The 12,591-nt window shown below is 37.0% G+C and overlaps 1 pseudogene; it reads right to left on the minus strand.

The window, feature by feature from the left end:
• Positions 1-334: 334 nt before the first annotated feature.
• LOC102746208 (gamma-aminobutyric acid receptor-associated protein-like) lies at positions 335-1,092 on the minus strand (annotated as a pseudogene).
• Between the last annotated feature and the right edge of the window lie 11,499 nt (positions 1,093-12,591).

The raw sequence follows: 12,591 nt of genomic DNA on the forward strand, positions 1-12,591 counted from the left end.
TTCAAAGCATCACAGTCATGACCTTGTTCACGAAAATCCTTAGCTTTACATACAAATGTTTTGCCTCCAAGACAATATGTTTCTTTCTTTTTCTTTTCTAGCTTGATGGTTTCTTCTTTATTGATGGGCCTCCTACCTTCCCCCATTATTTAAGTCCCTTTCAACTACCTCCAAAAAAGAAGGTAGTGAAAGGAAGGGAATGGTAGGGTTCTGAGTCCTTTGGGCAGTCAGAAAGGAAAAGGAAACAAAACAATCACTGGATGTGACAGAGATTGACAATTAAGAAGTCTAAAGCAGAGTCGGAAATGTGGTAAGAGAAAGGGAAGAGAGGAGAGTTACGAGAGGCCACCTCCCCCGTTAATCCTCCTGGTAAGAGGGGCTGGAGGAAAGCCTCAAACATTTGGAAGTGCAGGTCCTGAAGAAAGGAGGTGGTGGCTGAGCCTGAAGGAGGAGTAGGTCAAGGAAGGGGGGCCACCTCTCTCTTTGTAGAATGGGACCCCCCACCTCAGGGGCAGCAGCTTCACAGACCCCAGACACTTTCATCACTGTAGGTGATGTATAGAAAGAAGTCTTCATGGTGTCTCTGGTATAGTTGACCCACTGTGGCACTGGTGGGTGGAATGACATTGTTGACAAAGAAAACAAGACAGCCTTAGCTCAGAGATGAATTTGCTCCCAGATCAAGAAGTAGAACTGACCAACTGTAGGGGCACCTGGGTGGCTCAGTCGGTTAAGCAATCAACTCATGATTTCAGCTCAGCTCATGATCTCAGGGCATTGGGCTCTACGCTCAGCAGGGAGTCTGCTTGAGATTCTTTCTCCCTCTGTCTCTGCTCCTCCTCCCCCCCCCGCCACTTGCATGAGCTCTCTCTCTTTCTCAAATAAATAAATCTTTAAAAAAAAAAAAATAAGTGGAACTGACCAACTGTGAGATGAGAAGACATCAGATATTTCTTTCTCTTCAGGTCTCCTATCTGAGCTTTGGGAGCCTTTTCTACTATCATCAGAATCCAGTCCAGGTATTTCTTTCAGATCTTCTCACCCTCAGAGCAGTATGTATGTATAAAGCTCCTCTTTATACATGAACTTCATCCTCCCAAGAACTGGGCTGGACCAGGCTGAGCTGAGGGAACCTGGGGGTTGGGGTGGGAGTGGAGGGGGCCAAGGCAATATGTTTCTAAGTTCACTGCAGATTACTCCTCATAATGCGCCAAAAGAAAATTCTTCTATGTTAAAAAAAAAAATGTGTAGCAAGGTATGATTGAGAGACACCCTTTTGAGTACAGTCCCAAAAGACAGAGTTATTGATGTAAAAGCTCTGTGTAGACACAAGAAGACATAGTAAAATGACAATAATAATAATAACTCATTTTTTTTTCATTTGTGAGACACTTAACAGTAAATTGCTTACTTTTAAAGTATCCTGAAAATGTACAAAAGGGAAAGTAGCTGAAAAAGTATCATCATTTCTACCATACTGGTAAAGAAAATCCAACTATATTTGAAATGTTTAGCTGACTCTTATGTGTGAGTGCTACAGGAGAGGCTCACAAAGAGTAGAAAATATGATGTTCATTTTTCTGTTTTTTGTAGTGTAGCCATCAATGAAATAGGGAATAAAAGTGAATCAGAAGAAAGAACATGCTATTCCATTCACTCATTCATTCATTCACATTTATTAGTGTTGCTTATATGTAACTTGTATCGGTTTGGAAGTTTTATTGCTTTGATTTGATTTTGTTTCATTTTAGTACTTCAGAGAAAAGTGTTTTGAGATTTCTTCTTCCTTCTTTTCTTTCTCCTTCCTTCCTTCCATCCTTTCTCCTTTCCTCCCTTCTTTTCTTTCTAGAAATGTCTTCTTGTTTATATCTCCCTTATAGAAATATATTTTTAACTAAAAGTGAATAACAAGGAGACAACAATATGCAATGGGAAAAAGTCTTGTCAACAAATGGTGTTGGGAAAAGGGACAGCCACATGCAAAAGAATGAAACTGGACCAAAAATAAACTCAAAATGGATTAAGGATCTAAATGTGAGACTTGGGCCATAAAATTCCTAGAAGAAAAGATAGGCAGTAATTTCTTTGACATCATCCATGGAAATATTTTTCTAGATATGTCTCCTCCAGCAAGGGAAACAAAAGCAAAAATAAACTATTGGGACTACATCAAAATAAAAGCTTTTTCCCAGTAAAGGAAGCCATCAACAAAACCATAAGGCAACCTACAAAATAGGAGAAGATATATGCAAATGATATATCCCATAAGAAGTTAATATCCCAAATATATAAAGAACTTATACAACACAACACCCAAAAAATTGTCCAATTAAAAATGGGCAGAAAACATGCATAGACATTTTTCCAAAGAAGACATACATATGGCCAATAGACACACGAAAAGATGCTCAACATCACTCATCATCAGGAAAATGCAAATTAAAACCACAAGAAATATCACTTTATACCTATCAGAATAGCTAAAATCAAAAACACAAGAAATAAGAAGTTTTGGCAAAGGATGTGGAGAAAAAGGAACCCTCTGGCACTATTAGGAGGAATGCAAGTTGGTGCAGCCATTGTGGAAAACAGTATGGAGGTTTCTCAAAAAATTAAAATTAGAATTGCCATAGGATCCAGTAATTCCATTACTGGGTATTTACTCAAAGACTATGAAAAACACTAATTTGGAAAGCTACATGCACCTCTATGTTTATTGCAACATTATTTACAATAGGCAATATATGGTAGCAACACTTTCTTTAAACATGTAAATAATTTATATTTTTATTTATTTTTATCCCGTTTCCATTTATAAGAAGTAATGTCTCTTGTCTATCTGTATGCATGTGTGTTTGCATGTGTGTGCGTGAGGAGGTGTCTGTGGGTGTTTTGGAAACAGAGGTCACAGAACCAACTGGATTTTGGTTTCTTAAACTCAATATCTATTAAAATTCTCCAAAAAAATAAAGTTCTCAATGATATCAATAGATCCTTGGACACTACATTTTAATCATTCTTACATGCTTGGAAACATTATTTGTGATAATTATGAGATCTTATAGTTCGTCTGAAAAAAATAACAAACCTAACAAAATTATTTTATTATTATTTTTATTACCACAAATTAAAACCTGTCAACATGTATGGGTTTTTTTGCATTTTCCCACCCAAGTCTATATATAATTTTATATTCTGAATTCTATTTTAATATTTCAGTAGGTCTTTTTCAGAGCAGTTTTAGTTTCACAGCAAAATTAAGCAGAAGGTACAGAGATTTCCTATATTTCCCCAGTCCTACTCGTGCATATCCTCCTCCATTATCAATATCCCCCAGAATTTTAAAATATAAGGGGTGCCTGTGTGGCTCAGTCAGTTAAGCGTCTGACTCTTGATTTCATCTCAGGTCATGATCTCAGGGACATGAGATCAAGCCCCGGATCCCTTTGCCTCTCCCCCACCCAAAAAATGAAAATAAAAAATAAATTAAATTTAATGTTCTATCATAAATATTCAAACATCTTTCTGTTATATTTTAATTATTTTAATTCAAGTGTGCTCTTATGCTAACTTTTGCACCATAAACTATTAAATCAATCCCTTATTTTTATATAAGGATTCTGCTATTATAAATAATAGTAAATAATCATTTTCACATTTAATAACCTATTATTAAATTCCTTCCTAAGAATAAACTCTTACGAGTTTATATAAGATTCAGTCTGTGGTGAACATCTATTTGGCCCCATTATGTATGCAATTTTAGCAGAAGGATTCTATGGCTATACACACATGTAGCATTTTCTTTATATAGCCATAAGTTAATTTTAATTTTGGCTAATTCAGTAGATAATGTGGTCTTTTTAAGTGCATTTCAATTTTTGTATCTCTAATAACTCAGAGAAACTATTTTCCAAATGTTACCTTATTTTATTAAAAAAACAACAAAACAACCTACACCTTCAGAGGGGTTTTAAAAGTTATTAAATTTTGTGTATATATAAATGAATCTGTTATACTCTTAAATAATCTTATTTGTACAAGATGTGGGTTTAAATATCAGATAAAAGCCAATGTAGAAACTGGAGGGAAGATAAAAGAACCAAAAATGCATTACACAATTAGCTGTGGTCTACTGAAGAGAGAAGGCAACTGAGATCTCAGGAAGATTCGTATTTACTAAAAGATTCAATGAAGTTTCTAAAATATTCATAATTAATTCAATTTAGCATACCATTTCCTTGACTTTTCCTTCATATTTGCCTGCTCTCCAGAACCTCTGGGTCACTCTATGTTTATTCTATCACTGTGAATGTCCTGCTTTACCCAGGTGGCTTTTCATTGGATGGCCCTGGAATTAATACAAAAATGGTGCCATCAAGATTAAGGACAAAAAATGGGGAGCCTTATCTTGAACTATGTAAGAAATGCTTCAGACCGTCAATCACACACACACACACACACACACACACACAACAGCTGCACAACAGTACAATTTCTCGAAGCAATATTTATAAATTATGCAGTGATAATTATAGTGGTAGTTGAGAAAAAAAAAAAGAGTATAGCACCAGTCATAAAAGTGACAAGAATAACATCAGAAGAATGTCGATAATTCTTAATAATTTCAGAAAAGAAAACTATTGAATTTATTTATTAGTATATGTTATAAAGCTGAAGGAGATTTTAAAGCATTTTAGGAAAAGTTGGTTTTTTGCTTAAAAGAATATTGATTCTAGAAGTTTGTTTAATTATCCAGATTTTACATGACAAGAAATAACCAACTTACATTTTAATTGTCAAATATGTTTTTCTTGACTTTTAACAATAAAAAATATTGACATTGATTTTAATTGCCAGTGTGCTATAAAAGTATCAAGAAAAGCTAAAACCAACGGCTGGTTTTACAGACCCTCTGACAACAGGACTCAACACACCAATTAGGAAAAAGCCAAACTAAAAATGATTCTCTTGAACCTGCTCTGAGGTTCATTAATTTTGGTGGAGTCAGGGAAGGAGAGAATTACGAGGCCCAGGGATTTGGGGGGTTAATGTATTCTTCCTACTATCCGGGGCTTTATACTCAGCCTCATTATCCAAAGTGACTCAGTTAATGTCAAGAGTTATGAAGGAGCAAGAGAGAACATTCATGGATGGGTGGTTTAATATGGGGCTATGTGCCTATGTTATTTGTCAAACTTTTACATGGGTAAATATAAAGCATATGCATGAATAATGTCTAATACTTGCTGTATCACTTTATTCTAAAGTATCAGGTATGTTTGTTTATTCTCATAATTATATGTTCAAGCTTGATAGATTATAATGTAACTCTTGTTTTGGATGTTTAAAGAGACATCCAGGCTAACTGTTTCAAGTTTAGACCTAATTGGTGTGTCAAATTTTACCTTTTTCAAAGAGCCCTGCCACCCACCTTGGGCATTACAGAATTATAGAGAAGCTATTTAAGACAAGACAAAGCACATCAAGGGAAGAAGAGATGGGGAAGAGAAGCAGATGGACCAAGGACAATTCCTTGGGGAATGCACGTAGTTAAGAGGCAGAAAGCATAAATATAATGTAAGATACAAGAGTTAGAAGGTGCTATAGATAATGGAAAGGAATAGGATTACTTCTTCCAGTGAAGACAGGGTAAAGGGCAACAAAATAGGGGCAGGGAGCTCTTTAAGAATCGGAAGGCTTATCTAAACAGAGAATGATGACAATATGCAGGAATACAAGGGCTCTTAGCACTAGGGCACAACTGACAGACCGACAAGGTCAGGGCCACAGAGTAAGGAATAGTGGTGTGTCGCAAGGTGAAGGTCAGAAAGATATAAGGAAATAAACATGTACAGATGGCTGATCTACAGTCTCTATGGCTAAAGACCACCAGGAACAAGATTGAATGCAAAAATTTGGAGAAAATTCAAGTGGGCGTAAATTAAGATGACCCACTCTGCTTATTATTCTTGGTCCTCTGCCCTGTTACAAATACTCATTGCAAACCCATCTTTCCAGAAGATAAATTAATTACGTGACTGTTTCATATTTTAACATACTGGGGAAAATAAAGATTATCTCTAAAAAGCTTTCCTAACGTACCGATATAGTATGAGATGAAAATCAGAAGAAAGTCAACATTTCTTTTTTCTATTCCTTTGATGGAGAGAGGGGGGAAAACAGAAGGCTTTGACAAAGAAATGCTTTTACTGTTCAAAGGGAACTTGTTTAGGAAACTGAACACATTAGCATCTGATGCTTGAGCTTTCCTTTCAAAGTGAAATTAAGCTGAGTAATAATAATTTCCTCCCCTCTGACTTCTTCAAATAAATACATTCAAACATAAAACCTTGCATTGTGGCATGAGGCTTACAGCTAGCTTCTTTTACCTTTAATGAGACCGGGGCAAACCAAGGGGTAAGAATGATATGTTAATGAGAGGAGGAAGCTGAGACAGTCCCAGGATGTAAAGAACTTTTATTCTTCGGGATTGTGTAGAGAGTTTCCTTTACCTGTTAACCTCCCTGCATTTCTGTAGCACATAAAAGAGCATATGGACCTCCAATTGTAAAGGCACTTTGACTTGGGTATTTATAGTGCTTTGCCAGGAATTTACATTTCATTGAGGTAGAGTCAGCCCTCAGGGACTGTCTCCTCTGTCTCTCAGAATGTAAGGCCAAAGACATGCTTTGATCAGCTCCTCTCCCTCTGACACCTAGGATCCCTGGCAGCCCCCTCATTCCTGATGCCTACAGACTTGTTTATTCCCCTCCTTTCATTGAGAAATTTACCGCCTAGACTTGAGTCTCCCTCTCCAACCCACATTCTGTTTGCTTTATTCCAACTACTCAAACTAGACATCTCATGTTATTCTTATATAAAACTAATGTTCACTTATATTTACTCATGTAGTTAAATAAAACAAAAAATTCACCAGTGTCTTTTGTGTCAAATCTACATTCTGAAACCATTTCCCCTGTTTCTGAAATGTGTCTTTCACAAGTTTCCTTTAGTCAAAGTGGGTTGGTGATAGACACTTTTGGGTTTCAGATATCAAAACTTTTTAGATTTCGTTCCTGATTGGAATTTCGAAGTTTAAGTTGATGACTATTTTCTCATAGAACATTCAAACTATTATTTTACTGTTTCTCTGAGTTTGTGGATGCTGTCAATGAGTCAGCTGTCAGCCTTATTGTTCTTTGTAGGTGATCTGTCTTCTCTCTCCATGAGTGTTTTTAATTTCTTTTCTTTTTCCTTGAGGTTCTTTCATTTCAACGTGCAATATCTAAGTGTGGATTTCCTTTTACTTGTAGTTCCATGCTTCCTGGATCTGAAGTTTGTGGTCTTCCTCTCAGTAAAACTCTCAGACGCTATTTCTTTGCATAGTGCCTCTTTTTAAATTTGTTTCCCTTCTTTCCTTGTGGAAAGTTAATGAAGTATGTACTAGAATGTTCCTATTGTCTATATAATTTTTAGCATTTGTCTCACAGTCCTGTATGTTTCTCTGTATTCTGATGGCTTCAGGGATCTCTCTCACTCTCTTATGTCTGATCTTGGGTTTCAATTTTTTCAATTATAGTTGTCATTTAGAGGTATTCTTTTCATTATTTTCAAAACCTGTTGGTTTATGTATTAAGTGTTGCTCCAATTTTCATGACTGTCTTTCTCAAAAACATATCAAATACGCTTATTTTGTGTTCTGTGACTGGTAACTCCCTGACCAGAAGTCTGTGTGGGTGTGCCCTTCGCTCTGCGGTGGGTACCAGCTCTCACCCATGACACCACATCCGCTGCCTGGGCTGTGGGGGTGTTTGCTAATCTTCCGCTGTGAGCCCAGATCTTCCCACTGTGTCTGTGAAGATTCTTGGAGGCCTAGATTGAAGTTCGTTTGTTTGTTTTTCAAAAAGGAGTGCCTTTTACTCCTGAAAATGCCTGAGGGTACTAACAACATGAGCTCACTATAAATGAAGTGGTTTTCTTTGGATTTTTGGAATATACAGGTGACATGAAGGTACACCTCAAAACCACATGATGAATGGATTTTCAGGGGGATTTTTTTCCCTTCTAGCTAGAACTAACGTTTAGAATAATCAAGTGTGCATTTTACCTTCTTTCTTGATGGTGTATTTGTTCATTTTTTACCTGTAAATGTGAATATAATCTTTATGACCTCAGTTTCATGCGGCCAAATCCATCATCTTCCCCTCATCCTATTTATAGACACCTCTCCCACTCCCCCGAGCTAGAAAACTCATCCATCCTTGACCCCTGTAACTTTCCCACATCCAATGACTGTGATATGGTTTGCATTTTAGTCCTTAGACATAGGGTTATATCTCAGTTTACCAAATGCAAACAAGTCCACAACACAGGGCTGATTTGCTTCTGGATGATCCAGTCCTGTATATATGCTTCTTCTACAAATCATATTATGAGCAAAAGGTTCTGAAATGAATAATGAAGTCCCATAAACCAGAAATTTTCAATGTCTACCACAGATCTCAGTGGTTTGTTCATGATGAAATGTAGTATTGTATCCTCTGCCAAAGATATAATATAAATATCTACTTATATGGTTCACTGAATGCATAAGTGCCCCATCATTTCTGAAACTTTTATTATTGCTATGGTACACTTGTCATTAGGATAAAAGTTATGCTGCAATCATGCAACCATGATGCTATTAATTTATCTCCTGTCCCTCATAGCTTCTGCCATCTCCAGCCATAAAACCAGTTGGGAATCTATTCTGGCATAAAACATACATTTACGAAACCCATGGTATTTTGTTTTTTGCTCATAAGCCATATATTTTCTATTCAGAGCATCTCCTGCATATCTCCATATTTACATTTCAATCTGAAAAAGAAATTCTGAAATATTAAAAATAATTTTGTTATTGTTCTTATACAATGAAGTAGTAACTGAACTTTTCCTTTACAATTAAAGTCACTATAATATCCCTGTTTTTAGGGTCAGATTCAGATATACTGCAAAATAATTTGTCTATATTAGTAATGAGCATTTTGGTTACTAGTAAGCCATAGAGCCTGCCAGCCTTACTACTCTCAAGGTGGACCATCTTTGTCTATATTCTTTGAATCCTAAGTCATCCTAAGAGCACCTAGCTCTAAGAACATGGGCTTTAGGATCACATTGCCTGGATCTACCACCCATTAATTTTGCCCAGTTATTATCCATCACTTGTAAAATAGGACAGTACAGGAACTTATAAGTCATAAATTTTGACTGAGTCCATGCACATAAGGTGCTTAGAAGTTGTCAAGAACTGAAAGCAATTCTCAGTAAATGACTAGCAGCAGGACTAGCAATCTCTTAATTCTCATGGACTCCAATACAGTTAGGTACTTAAAATTTCGGGTCTAAATAATTCCACAAGTTTCTAAATGTATGATTTTCCTCAGTATCCTTTTGCTGCTCTCTAATACGTCTACACATAAGCTAAATATTGCTTGTGCAATATTGTCCTCTGCTGAACCCTGTACTATCTCATCTCTTGCCTCTCAGCTCACATCCATATCATCCTTTATTAGTTATCTATTGCTGTGGAACAAATGACCACAAAATTTGTGGCCCATCTTTATTATCTCACAATTTCAATAGGTCAGGGATCCAGATGCAGCTTAGCTGGATCCTCTGCCCCAGGCTCTTTCACAAGATTGCAAATAAGGTGTTGACCAAGACTGGAGTCTTATTTGAAAGCTCGCCTGGGGAAGGAGCCTCTGCTCAATGTCCAGCAACATATAACATTTGTTGCAATCATACATCTCATAGCCTGCTCAAAAATTCATTCTCACTTCAACATTTCTTTATTGAGGGATGCATTCCCAAATATCTACTGTGTTCTTGTGTAAGACGTTATGAAGTTATGATGTCAGCTTGGCATGGAAAACTTCTTCCCAATTCTGGCCCCGGCTTCTGCCCTCCAGGTCGTACCCATTCCTTTAAGTCTGAGTCAAACTTCGTCTCCATGGAAAGTCTTTTCTCCATTTTCTAGACAATCATTATTATTCCTTTTTCTCACATCTCCTTTTACTTTTGGAACTACACACTTTGCCAGTTTGATGTTCTTGGATTTGTTCATATTTGTTCATGGAGAAAAAGATATTAACCAAATAATAAGCAACTTGAGTGTACCCAAAAAATAAGCCATGCCTTATTCGTATTTTGCACAACCCCTAACACAGCATTTAGAAATTTGATGCAAATAACAACAACAGTAACTATTACTATTATTATATTAAATGATTTTCTAACTGATTTTCATCAGGGAGATCTTGTAATTTAGTATTAGAAAAATAAGGCTAGGGGCGCCTAGGTGGCTCAGTCATTAAGCGTCTGCCTTTGGCTCAGGTCATGATCCCAGGGTCCTGGGATCGAACCCCGCATTGGGCTCCCTGCTCAGGGGAGAGCCTGCTTCTCCCACTCCCCCTGCTTGTGTTCCCTCTCTCGCTGTGTCTTTCTCTGTCAAATAAATAAATGAAATCTTAAAAAAAAAAAAAAGAAAAGAAAAATAAGGCTATATTCTGGTAGATGTTTGGAAAGCACTGATGGGGCTTTTTCTTTTTAATATCAAATTGTGTTTTCATTAATGCACATTTAAAACAAGTGCCATTTTTATTCTTTTTCTGAAAGAAACACTGCCAATTATGAGTAATCATGGCAAGTACAAATTCATGGCTTGAGTTTACAAACAACACTGGAAAAATTTCTTCTAAAATTTTTTAAAGAAAGGTTTATTTAGCACTGTGTATGTACTACAAAATGGTGTGATACAGTTTTAGCAAATTTAACTATTTGGTTTTCTTAGTGACAATAATGAGTGGTCAAGAACAGTGAACAAAATCTCTACACAATCTCTATTCCTCTTCCTGGCCACCTTCATTTTTTAATTTAATTTTATTTATTTATTTGACAGAGAGAGAGATATCACTAGTGGGGGTGTGGGGGGCAGGGCAGAGGGAGAGGGAGAAGCAGGCTCCCGGCCGAGCAGGGAGCCCGATGTGGGGCTCAATCCCAGGACCCTGCGATCATGACCCGAGCTGAAGGCAGACACCTAACTGGCTGAGCCACCCATGTGCCCTAAGGCCACCATCATTTTTAAAACATTCATATATACACATTATATATATTTTTTATATATTTCACATTTATATATGTGTATGTTTCTGTATCAAAACACATTTTAACAGACTGCACAGCTCATTTAAAGCTTCAACTGACAGTCATACATATGCAAGATTTCTAATATGTCTTGTTTGTTCACTTAAACGTCCTCACTGGGATTCCAGTTTTCTATAATAGAAATGCAGAAGCCTTTCTTCAGTGTGATGTTAGATAATTAAACTCTGTTCACTCATGTTTTTCCACTAAGGTTTTCTTAATTTTTACCTTTGGATCTTCATTTTTGTATGCTTCACTTGTGTCCTTTAGGCTAGTCTCACGTAAGGCAGGTTGATATCTATATACATAACCATATGGCCGAAGATGATAAATGTGGTATAGGGTCAGCATAGTAGAAAGAAACCACAGGTTCATAACATTAACTAGGACCTTCTATGGGAGGATACTAGTTATAATGCTGGTACCAAAAGGTTTTGTTCAGATAACCTTTGTTTAAGTTGTGTTGCTGCCCAAAGAGATGGAAAATTTCTTTTCCTGTGGGATCTCTGGAATCTCCTGCCTCTATGTTTATGATTTCCATGCATCTCCCCAGCACTGTTTTCAGTGGAAGAACTGCTTGTGCATTTGTCCATCTTGGGTGCATCAACAAATCCCCAAAGCTTCTTTGCTCTGCATATATCCTGCTCCTCCACTCATGCGGCCGTGCTTTAGGTAAGGCTTAAATATTTTCCTGAAGGATATGGTTTTGTGCATTGCCAGAAGTCACCTTAGATTCTCTAGTAAGATGTAGGTATGGTCATGTCCTTCTTCTTCTAGATGATGGTCATGAACACACTGAAAAGCTTTAATTGTTTTCCAGTACCATTGGTTTCTGCCTTCTTTGGTGTTTAATCCCATAGCAAGGAAGACTTCCTTTCCTTCTGAACTCGTAAACCACATTTTATTATAATGCTGAGCCCAAGTAGCTTTGCTTCTTTAGGTTTTCCAACTGGAATTACATGAGATAAAGTAAGCATGGTGCATTTTCATGGTACCTCAACTCTCCTTGCAGATTTTAGGAAACCCAGTTTTGGGAAATGGCCTTTAAGGCTTGGCTGAGTGTTTTATCCTTCCTCTGCTGTTGGCAATTGGATTTTTATGTCCTTAGCTATTTAATATTTTGCAAAGAGAGCAGCATGACATGCAGCCTAATATTCATCATACTGAGCTTCAGGCCAGGCATTCAGATAATAAGGCCCAAAGTCAGCTAGAAGGACAGAAGGACTTTAACACAGATGCCAGACAACATAAAGATGAGAACACAGGAAAGTGGATGTACCTTGAAAATACACTATGTTTATCCTTTGTCTGGTGTCTTTTGTCTCAAGTCTTCTCCTCAAGAGTAATTCCAGCTGGAAAAGGACAGCCTTCATCAGCGCTTCCCACCCAGAGTTCCCATCCCAT

This window comes from Leptonychotes weddellii, chromosome 3, assembly GCF_054177405.1.
Source record: "Leptonychotes weddellii isolate Sample4059 chromosome 3, ASM5417740v2, whole genome shotgun sequence".
Classification (NCBI taxonomy): Eukaryota; Metazoa; Chordata; class Mammalia; order Carnivora; family Phocidae; genus Leptonychotes; species Leptonychotes weddellii.